Genomic DNA, 10,613 nt, shown 5'->3' with positions numbered 1-10,613 from the left:
CCAGTATCAACCAAGTTTATTGAGGGAAGTTCCACCAGTGACAATGTGGACAAATCCATTTCAAGTTTCCCAACCATTATATGTGCAGGGATACTAGGCATAAAACAGACATGGACAGTGTATTATAGAGAATGGTAGGACTGAGACCGTTTGACACAAACAGAAACAGTAGTTCAGTAGATTTATTGTGTTCATGCCAAAATTGATCACTTTATTGACACAACTTAAGACCAAATTGAACATTTCAGGTTTAAAACCTTTAGTTTATAGATTTTGAGATGTCGGAACGACATCAAATTTAGCAGGGGAGTGTGTAATAGATTGTTTTCGTAACATTGACAGTATTTTAACTGTTACCTTTGACCTTTGTTAATGCAGTTTAATTGTAGGATGTTTGGAAAGGATGAGAAGGTATTCTGTCTGCGCTTGTTTGTGTTCGTTTTGGAGACGTTTAAACTGTGATTGACTAGATGGCCTTGATCTGGGAGACGGAGATCGATTGCTCTTGTCTCCGGGTTTCGTGGCACTTTCCTCACTCGAGTAAAGTACCGGAGAATGAAACCTAACTTTGACTCTTGTCGAAATTCTTCCCTTTTATCAGGTATGTAGATAGTTAGTACAAAACCATAACAAATTGGGCCCAACTATAACATAACATGTGTAAGGAGTGGTTTAAAGTGGTTGTGTGAAATATTGAGTGTGTTATTATTACGTTTTATCAGCTTGGGCTGATGTGTGTGATAGCCGAGAATGTGTGTGGTAACGTCTACATGGTTACATGAACAAACACTGCGTGGCGCGCATTTGCCGCCATCTTGTGTATTGTGTATGCACACAGTTATATGTAATATATTGTCTTTATATTTTAGTTAAATAATTCAGTGAGGGTTCTGCTATGTTGTCAATTATCTTATCAATGATATTGTGGTAATTAAGGAGTCTCGTGATTGAAATACAGTGTTAATAGCCAAGTTGTATGTGCTATTGAAAGGTGTTGCATTTGCCGCCATCTTGTGTATTGTGTATGCACACAGTTATATGTAATATGTTGTCAATTATATAATCTTATCAATTATATTGTTGTAATTAAGAAGTTTCATGATTGAAATACAGTGTTAATAGCCAAGTTGTATGTGCTATTGAAAGGTGTTGCATTTGTTGACTGACTCAAGTAAAGTACTGGAGAATGAAACCTAACTTTGACTCTTGTCAAAATTCTTCCCTTTTATCAGGGGCGTAACAGAAAAGTTACTCGTGGATGGGGCTACAGAGCTACTAGAAAGACAGTCGAACCCGGTGCATTTCTCCCTCTGAATGTGGTGCACTTTTGCTAAATGTTTAGACAAATTGCTTATGCGCCCTTACATGCTAAACTCTTATAGCACTTTTGGCAACGAGCATTGTCCACATCGAGACGGGTAAAGTTTAACCACACCTCGGAGCGCGTGCTCTCCGCCATCTCCTCCGTGTGTGTGTGTGTGTGTTGCTGCATGTAGCAGCTGCGTGTGTGTACACTGCCCCACCCCCTCGAAAGCAGGCGGGGTAGAGAGATCTCTCGCCTGGGTTGGAAAGATCGAAAATACTAAAAAGACGCATTCTGCACGCTTTTTGCATATTAGAAACGGAGTTGGCAACACTAAAACTGTAATATAATGTTTGTGTAGCAATAATACATATACATATTTTTTACATGTCTCCAGTACCGATAAAAAGACCGTTAACGTCGGAGCTTAACGGTACCACGGTCTTTAATAATTCAGTCCCGGGGCCCGTTTAATACTGGGGCTCGGTACCCATCCCTAAGACTGTGCGGCTTGTGCCACTGCAAGACCAAGACTGGGCACAACACCCTTCCCACTAACCAAGGCCAGGGACCCCCAAGGACATGCATGCATGCATGATAGGGATGCATGACCCAAATGGAAAACACCAGCGGAATGCGCCAGTATTGCATTACAGTTCCCAGCGTACCCCAAATTTGCTAAACCCCCACCGTTCAGCCCATACATAGGAGAATATGACTGTTACCACAAAATTAGCAATGGATCAACGGTGGGAGTGCTGGACCCATTATGGTGCAAAAGCAGTTTCCAGATTCCGAAAAAACAGACTCTGCTCAATTGGATGCAACTAGCCTAATGGCTTGGCAGAATAGAATGGCACTAGATATGTTTCTGGCAAAGGAGGGTGGAGTATGTAAGCTGTTTCAAGCTATGTGTTGGACGTTCATCCCCAATAACAACGCCCCAGATGGGTCTGTAACCAAAGCCCTAGCTCGGTTAACTTCCCTCAGTATAGAACTGGCTGAGAATGCAGGAATAGACTAAATGTTTGGAGATATGTGGGAAAAATACTTTGGGAAGTGGAAAACACTGGTAATGTCAGTTTGCATCTCATTGACCATAGGGATAGTAATATTAGTGATGTGTGGATGTTGTTGCATCCCTTGTATCCGCACTCTGACTGAGAGATTAATAACCACCGTCATGGCCAGACAAACTGGATCTAATGTCTTGCCCCCTTATCAAATGCCCTTGTTGGCAGAGAATGATGACAGTGAACCAGAGGAAGAATTAGAATCTCTGGACCCAAAACAAATACTCCTTGGAGTAATCCCCCTCACTGACATTCCCCCATGGGCCTTGATCCCGATCCAGAAAGCCCCATGCCACGAATTGGAAAACAAGGAGGAAAAGGAAATAGACGTAGATTAGATTCACACCTTTAAAGGTGTAAAAGGATTTGTGGAGTCTATTTGTATTTAACATTAGAAAGACTGATTCTTATTACTACATTATAAGCTTATTGTGCTCATTTTATGCTGATGTGACTTTGGAATAAATAGACAAAATCACCAATCCCAAGGTTTGATGGATTGGATATGAAAACGAAGGGAAAAGTCTCATAAGAAAGTTTTAGCCTGCAATAACAGAGTAGCAAGATCAGGTGCAGACACTGGAAGAATACAGAGTTATTTATAAACAGGACATCGCTCCGGCATTGAGTTGTGGGTGAGCTTCGCACCCACGCATAACTAGGAAGCAGCATTATGAAAGTTTCCCACTATATCTGTAGAAACTTAAGCAAAAACAAATGACTAGAATAGAGACAGAGTAGGGAGGGACTTCGCCAGCCGGCCGAATGCTAATTGGAGGATCGTGTTGCCAAGAGACTCTGTTTGAGTCTGTGCACCAACCAAAGAGAATCAAGTCTAAACCGAGGTATCTCTTCATCTATTCTTGACCAATCATAAATGTACAGGCAACGCCCTGTGTAATAAAATGTATTGTCGCACGAAGTTTGAGGCTCTTTTCCGGAAATAGTGGTTACAGATTACAGCTTTGCTGCCTGTGATTTCTGTGACGGAGTCCTTGGCCAAGTGATATACATGTATATATTTTGCTCTCTTTTAATACATAGTTAAACTTAGAAGTTGTCTGTCTTTCCTGGAATTTTGAACACAACAGCCCCCAATCCCCAATCAGGGCCTCCATAAAGGACCTGAGGAAGGCTGCAGTCTCTCTCTCCCTTCTCCCCTGGGCTGCATGTGTGACCAATGCAGCTTGTTTGGTGTCTCTGTGTGAGACCTGTGGGATTTTTTCATTTAGGGACTGGAAGAAACCTGCCACCCCAACTCAGATGTTCAATCTGACCATGGATTGACAGTTTTAGATTGAACCTGCTCCATATCTGGGGATAAGATACTGTTTGATGAATGTTGACATGTTTCTAATATTGATTGAGTTATAACAGGTAACACAGATGCAGAATCAGTGGCCAAGGGGCTACTGCGAGAGATGTCATTCCAGAAGGGAATACCAGAGAAGTTGACCTGTGATGAGGAAACAATGTTGTAATATTTCAACAGGTATTAAAGTAACTGAGGTTTGAACTGTAGAAAGAACATATTACAGTTAAGCTAAAACATAGTAATGTAATGAGATTTAATTTAGACAACATCTTGTAACTAGCCTGGTAAAGAAGTAAAAGCCATAGACTTTATTGAGGTAACATTATGGGGATACATTTAATTTAAATTCATAATAGAAAGACATTTGATGAGAGTATGTTGGATTTTTGTATTCATTTTTTCAGCTTGATAATATCTAAGCAGTGACAGGTGGAAGCAGTCTCACCAGGAATTCATTCACTTTGTCAGTATCATGATTTTAGTTGTTTTTAATCCATTACATTGGTGTGTTTCTTTACCAGAGACATTAGCAGTTCATATTATATTTATATTTTAAATAGGATCTCAAGGATTTCCTTTAAAAATAACACAGATGCTTGTCAGAAATTCAGAACTATTGAAATATGTTATTTAGTTCACCTGAAGATGTTGGGGTTTATTTTGTTGACACAGGCCAAGTTTTAGGATTCTGAAGCGTCACTGGCAGATAGGAGGTCTGCAACTAATTTAGAAAACCTGTTCACAGACAGCTGTTGTTTTAAGACACCCCACCAACAGGCTCTAAGCGGCCTACCAGTGGTGGTTCAAACACCTGAGCGCCCAGGAGCCCTGAGCGTAGACTTGAGGGGTGGGTATCAGATTTCTGCACACAGGTTCCTGACGCCAAAAGGGGGACCCGAGGAGCAGGAGGCCGACACAGCGGAGTTCGTCTGGCTGAAGGTCATCAGGCCTACGTGGCTCAACCCCAGGTTCTCCGGCCTCTACTGAGTGACCCAGAGGACATCTCATGCCGTCCGCCGAGGAGCAAAGGGGGTCATCTGGTACTACTGGAGCCAGTGTGCGGCGAGGAAATCCCCTGGAAGGACCCAGACACATCAGGACGGACCTGGCTATCGTCAACGAGGACATCCCTACAGCAGACGACTAGGAAGCTGTCATCAGCGGACTGGAGGAGAAGGACCTCGCGGACATCCCTACAGCAGACGGCCCAGAAGTCGCCGTCAGCAGTCTGGGGGACATCACGAGAAAGCAGAGGAGTCTACTTCTCTCTGATCAGATTAATCAGTTCCACCTTTGAAGGAAAGGCCGCATCTCCCCCTCCCTATCAGCTGCCCTTGTTGGCGTATTCCTTTGAGGGGGAGGGGGGCCCTGAGGATTCAACAACACGCAAGGATGCTGCTCTCTGGCACTCAGGCAACCACTCTGATAGTTCCTTCACTGACATGAAAAGTTGTGTTCCGTTCCCAAAGGTTTAATGAAGGGGGACAGACACAATAGCAAAGAATGACAGTAGTTGTGTTTCAAATGTCTTATGTGAGTTGGTCTCGTGGGGCGAGACCAAAAGGGGGAATTGAAGTATTATTTGAATTATTTGAAGTATTAAAGTAACGTGTTATGGCAGGAAAGTTCAATCTGGTATATTCATTTTAATGTCACCTTATATATATTCAGGTGTGTTAAATTTGAAGGGAAAAATTACATTTTTCCTCCCCAATATATTGAGGTGAAGTCTTTGTGTTTAGAGAGGGATGTGAGCAGGGGACATCCTTATTTGGGGATAGCTCCAAATCTTTGGAATGTTTCCATCGTAAAAAAGAGGGTGCGTTACACATGGTTAGGGCAGTTGTGTGTGTGTTTTCATTGCAGTAAATATATGTGCTGCGTGATTACTGTTCAACTATACCTCTGTTTTTGTTCTTTCATGTGTGGGTACTGAATTGCTATAACATTTGTGCAGTGGTTAGCTAAAACATGTTTTATTACTCTGTATGAAAAGAGAGCAGTTCTGCATTCCAGTAGATTGGAAGAGCTGGGGGAGGAGACATTCTTCTTAACATTTTCAGCATGTCAATTATCAGGGAAATCTACTTGTTTTAAATAGATGTGTGTGGTTAATTACTTTGTATTAATAATAACAGTATGTGTAAAGAAAGCTGGAAATATGCAATGTGAAACCTTTTATTTGAAGTAAAGATGTGAACAATACCTCAAATGGCTGGAAAGGCTGCAGGACAAATGAGTGTGTTCTCTATATTGGGCCTGTGTGAAGTTTGACTATTTGAAAAGCATCTCTAATACTGCTTAAGAGCACAGGTAATGTGTTCCTCGTTATTATTGATATGAAAGTAATTTACATGTATTACGTATATTTAGCCAACTATAACAACTATATCTTAAAACATATTTGTAACTTGTGTGTGGTAACCTGAGGGGGGGGAAGATGGCCACAGGGACAAAGAGCCATAAAGGGGATGTGTGTGTGCTGGCTGCAAGATGTGAAATAAGATAAGGAAACTTGTTGTTTAGAGCAGGTTCGTTCCAGACACCAAAAGGTATCTGGTTTTCGTCAAACTAAAAGAGACTTTTTGTTTCCGGGTTTCTTCTGCTGTGTCGCGCTGATTGGGTACGACAGGCCATGTGTTGGTCTCTTCCAATGAGATGACCTCTGGGGGAAAGCACCCACACACCTCCTCCTGTGTTTTTAGTATGAAAGCCTGTGTTTTCCTTTGGTTCACTCTCTTCTTTTCTTCATGCTGGCCAAGATGGTAAGACCTCTCCCAGCGAGAGGACCAGAGCAGGGGCACCCAAAGGGGGGCCCCTTTTGAATTGTTTTGTGATGTATTGTATGTTCTACCATTAAAGCAGATTATTGTTTAACCCTTATCCTGGCTGCTTTGACTTTTCCTTCTTTTAAAAACAAACTCATAGAGGAACGGCGCGTAGCAGAGATTCTGCCCCAACAGTAGGAACAATGTACATGTCCTCTATATAAATGTCTTTGCCCTATTGGAAAAAACAACAACTTTGAAAGTAGACTAAAGTATAACAGAATATAGTTACAGCTATTCTGCTTAATTTAGGCTTTAGTCTTTTATATACGCTACATACGTGTTGCCGAGCTGCTTCGTGAATCCATTTCGTGCAGGCATTCCCAATCTACAAGACACAATCAAAACTCATCAATGAACAAGCAAAACAAAACAAAAACCTCCTATAACAAACTTCTCACCACCGGTACTCACATGAGCATCCATGTTTCTTCGCAACACCAGGCTCCAGAATTCTTCTTGTGTGATACATGTGTGCCCTTCTTTCACAAGGATCTCCGATCCAGGTCTTGCAGTGTCCAACACGTAATTGAGCTTAAAAAAAAAAAAGAAGCTATTAGTCAGATAATACACACTATTATCATACTAATACATACAATACTGAATACATTTGAAGCCATTTTGACATATATTACCTATGTCAATAAGCTTCTGTTTTTGTAGTATGTTTGTCTTTTGTAGAGATTTTTCATTTATTCTTTATAAAATCTCGCTTAGGGCAGCAAATTGGCTAGAACCGGCCCTGGTAATAGTCCTCAAGAGCCTTTCTTGTGCTGGCAGACACATAGAAACCAATCGAATTATGCTGGGCCCACGTGCCATAGCACCGCTGCTATGACTCCATCCTAGGGGAAACACTGGTGTGTGCTATGACAAATAATTAATATTTCTACTAATTAGCTTACCAGTTGGTCCTGGATAGGATTCCTGTCTTTTTCCCAGGGCTTTGTTGTTGCCGAATAGCTGAGGACCTCTGTCGGGGGCAAGGCGATGGCTTCTGTCAGGGGCACAGCAATGGCTTCTGTCGGGGTCCCGCCGATGGCTTCTATCGGGGGCACGACGATGGATTCTGTCCGGGGCACGACGATGGCTTCTGTCCGGGGCACGACGATGGCTTCTGTCCGGGGCACGACGATGGCTTCTGTCAGGGGCAAGACGATGGCTTCTACCAGTCATACATATGTCAGTGATGTTTAAGAAAGCTAAACCATCTGGTGAAAGAAGTTCCTAATCATGATATGCTATGAAACTACTGTCATACAGAAAAACTAAATTAAGAACATGCCAGGATATGATCACTCTTCCCCCCCCCCAACGTCACTAATAATATGCTGTATTTATAAAACAATTGCATAGGAAAACTGCATTTAAAAAAGTTACCCAACACTGCCTGGTTGTGGATGTTGATTGATATGTCGGTTTGAAAAGTATTTTTTATTTTGTACAGTCGCCGTTTGTTTTTGTGAACATTGTAATGGTGGATGATGTTCCTCATCAGGAACAGATGGGTTGTCGGTAAAGCCATGTTTAGGAAGTAATTTTTTTTTTTCATCCTTGCAAATAGCTGTTCTGCTACTTGGCTATTTATTTTGACAGCAAGTTGCGGGACCAGGCCAAGCTTCCGAAGGGCATCGCGGGCATCCTGCGATTCATGTGTGTTGCTAGTCCACGTGCAAAGTCATATAATGACAACATTTGGCAGGTGTTTCCAAGAAAGCAGGATGTCTGTGAAGTCACGTGGGCTTTCCGCTCTATTGTTACACTTGATACTGTATACTTTATTATCGGATATTAAAAATTCAATTTCAAAACAAGTTGCCGCTCCTACAGTTTTCTAGTATGTAAAGATGATTTCACATGACCAATGCAAAATATCACACTCAATGCATGTGTGTCTCTGGGGGGTGCATTGCGCCTTTGATGTATATAAATAATATACCATAACCAAATACTATTACGTACAGTGGAAATCAGGTTGCCAGAGCAGGTCAGTCCAGTGTGCATGTTCCTCAGGGTCTCAGCAGTTACAGGTGAGGTAAAGAGAAAAAGGTCAGTAACAACACTTTAAAGTAACAACACTGAATAATTATATCTTTTAATAATTTTCTCTCAGTAATCACTCAACTACTGTCTTTCCAACAAACAGATTGACTCACTCTCACTATCATCACAATGAAACAAGTCCAGAAGAATGTCATGCAAAGCTGCCTGCCTTCCTTCCTTCGACTCTCCCTGAACTGCCTGATCTTTTAATGTTCAATGTTAACCATTTGTGCAGATAGCATTAAGTAGAAAAGATCGCTGATGCTAATGTGGCGTTAGCCTACCTCCCGCCCCCTTAGCACCTGGTGGAGGGGGCGATAGGCTACTCTTCAAATGTTTCACAAAATACTTACCATCTTGACTACTCTTACTGTTTAACATTTTGGTTTACTTCATGTTAAGGCTAATACAAATGACAAGGCTAAGTAATGTAATGTAATGCTAACTAACATGCTCGCTACTAGCTAGGTAGCTAACTTGACTATGTTCCATGCAAAACATGTATATTACCCATAGACTGTATATATAAATGGAAGTAGGGTCCGTGACGTCACCCATAGGATTCTGCAGAGTTGCCGAGAAGCCCTTAGTAAATGAAGTCGGCCACTAACTGCTCGACAGTGACGTCAGAGTTCAACTCCCGCCTTCTCCAGCCTGCTCCAAATAAGGGCAAAGAGGCGGAGCCGAGGCGGGACCTGCTGCCACCGAGCTGAAAGTTCCAGAGCTAGCTGAAGCTACCAAGCTAAGCTAACATGCTCCCCATCTGCACACTGCCGTGACATTTTACATTTCTAAGGTAAGCGGACATGAAACTATTCAGCAAAACGATAAATATAACTATAAAGTTATTGAGTTTTTAGCATAATACTTCAGAATCTTAAAATCCCTTAACGTTTGTATGCAATTGTGCTAAATTCAACACTGGAATCAAGCAAATATGAATATGTTTGCATGACATTAGTTATTTATATTTTGATATCACTTAATTATACGTTTAATACATTTAAGTCAAGCTAAGGTACATGTGATGGTAGCTAGTTAGTGCTCTTACCTGTGAGGCCTCCTCCAAACAGCATAATAACCAGACTGTATCATTAAAACTAAGTACCAGTTCTAGATCCTTGACTTTAGACAAACAATTCAAAAGACAACATGTATTTAAAGACCAATCTTTATTTGAGTGTGCTTCTTAACCTGATATATTAGTTATACAGTAATAGTATTGACAATCTAAAAACATTTAGCAACTCAACAGTCAACTTTATGTTTCTTATTGTCTAAAGCATTTGTTATTTTCATTTTCCCCCTCTCATATTCAGTGTGGACGGATTGAGACAGCGTGGTGTCCAGAAAGCTGCAGAGACTTCAGGGAGAAACCTCCGTGTGATGGACGTCCTGTCTGTTGGTTTGGAGAGGACTGAGGGTCTTTCCTCTGTGAGGAGGTCCAGGCCTGATGGAGGAGCCCATGCTGGGCAAAGCTGATACCAACTGCACAGGCCTAGTCTGTCACTTTATTTGACTAAATGTGTTTACTTTAATAGTTTTACACCTTCTGTCCATATGTGCTTTTTATTTAAAACATGTTTGATTAAGTTTTGGTTCACATTTCAATAAATTGTATTTGTATTTGCACTCCTTTTGTCCATTATTCTTACTGAAAATGTTAGATTACATCTGACTGAAGATTGGCCCCATTTATTTGTGACGTTGCAAACTCTGCGGTACAAGGCACAAGTGATGTGAAGCTCATAAAGCGAGGCAAATAGAAATAATCAGCTGATGGAGTGTAGATGTGGAAATAGGTACATTCCATCAGCTGACTGTTTTTACAATAAAAGTAGTTTCTTTGTGTACTGGTCTTAAAATCTCATAGCATCAGCTTTTAATTTTCCTCTTGGATGTTCTTCTTGACCCTCAGAGAAGGAGAACATCTCGTGTCTTTCAGGCATGTCCTTTCCTAACAAAAATGACAGGAAACATAAAACGTATTATTGCAGAACAAGTGTGTTATTTATGAAAGCGGTGTGTTTGTGTGTTTAGGGGCTGTAGAT

The 10,613-nt window shown here is 41.4% G+C and overlaps 2 long non-coding RNA genes across 2 annotated transcripts; one reads left to right on the top strand and one right to left on the bottom strand.

The window, feature by feature from the left end:
• Window positions 1–457: 457 nt before the first annotated feature.
• On the bottom strand, window positions 458–9,184 carry LOC307038557. Its single transcript, XR_013808028.1, has 4 exons — window positions 8,482–9,184; window positions 7,425–7,660; window positions 6,934–7,053; window positions 458–6,847 (listed from the first exon to the last, which is right to left on the bottom strand). It is a non-coding gene; the product is annotated as an uncharacterized lncRNA (long non-coding RNA).
• Window positions 9,185–9,201: 17 nt separating this feature from the next.
• Window positions 9,202–10,194, top strand: LOC307038558. Its single transcript, XR_013808029.1, has 2 exons — window positions 9,202–9,358; window positions 9,882–10,194. It is a non-coding gene; the product is annotated as an uncharacterized lncRNA (long non-coding RNA).
• Window positions 10,195–10,613: the final 419 nt, after the last annotated feature.

This window comes from Notothenia rossii (assembly GCF_949606895.1).
Source record: "Notothenia rossii genome assembly, chromosome: 5".
NCBI lineage: Eukaryota > Metazoa > Chordata > Actinopteri > Perciformes > Nototheniidae > Notothenia > Notothenia rossii.
Note: the sequence above shows the minus strand (reverse complement) of the source record. Positions and strands in the feature narration are given on the sequence as shown.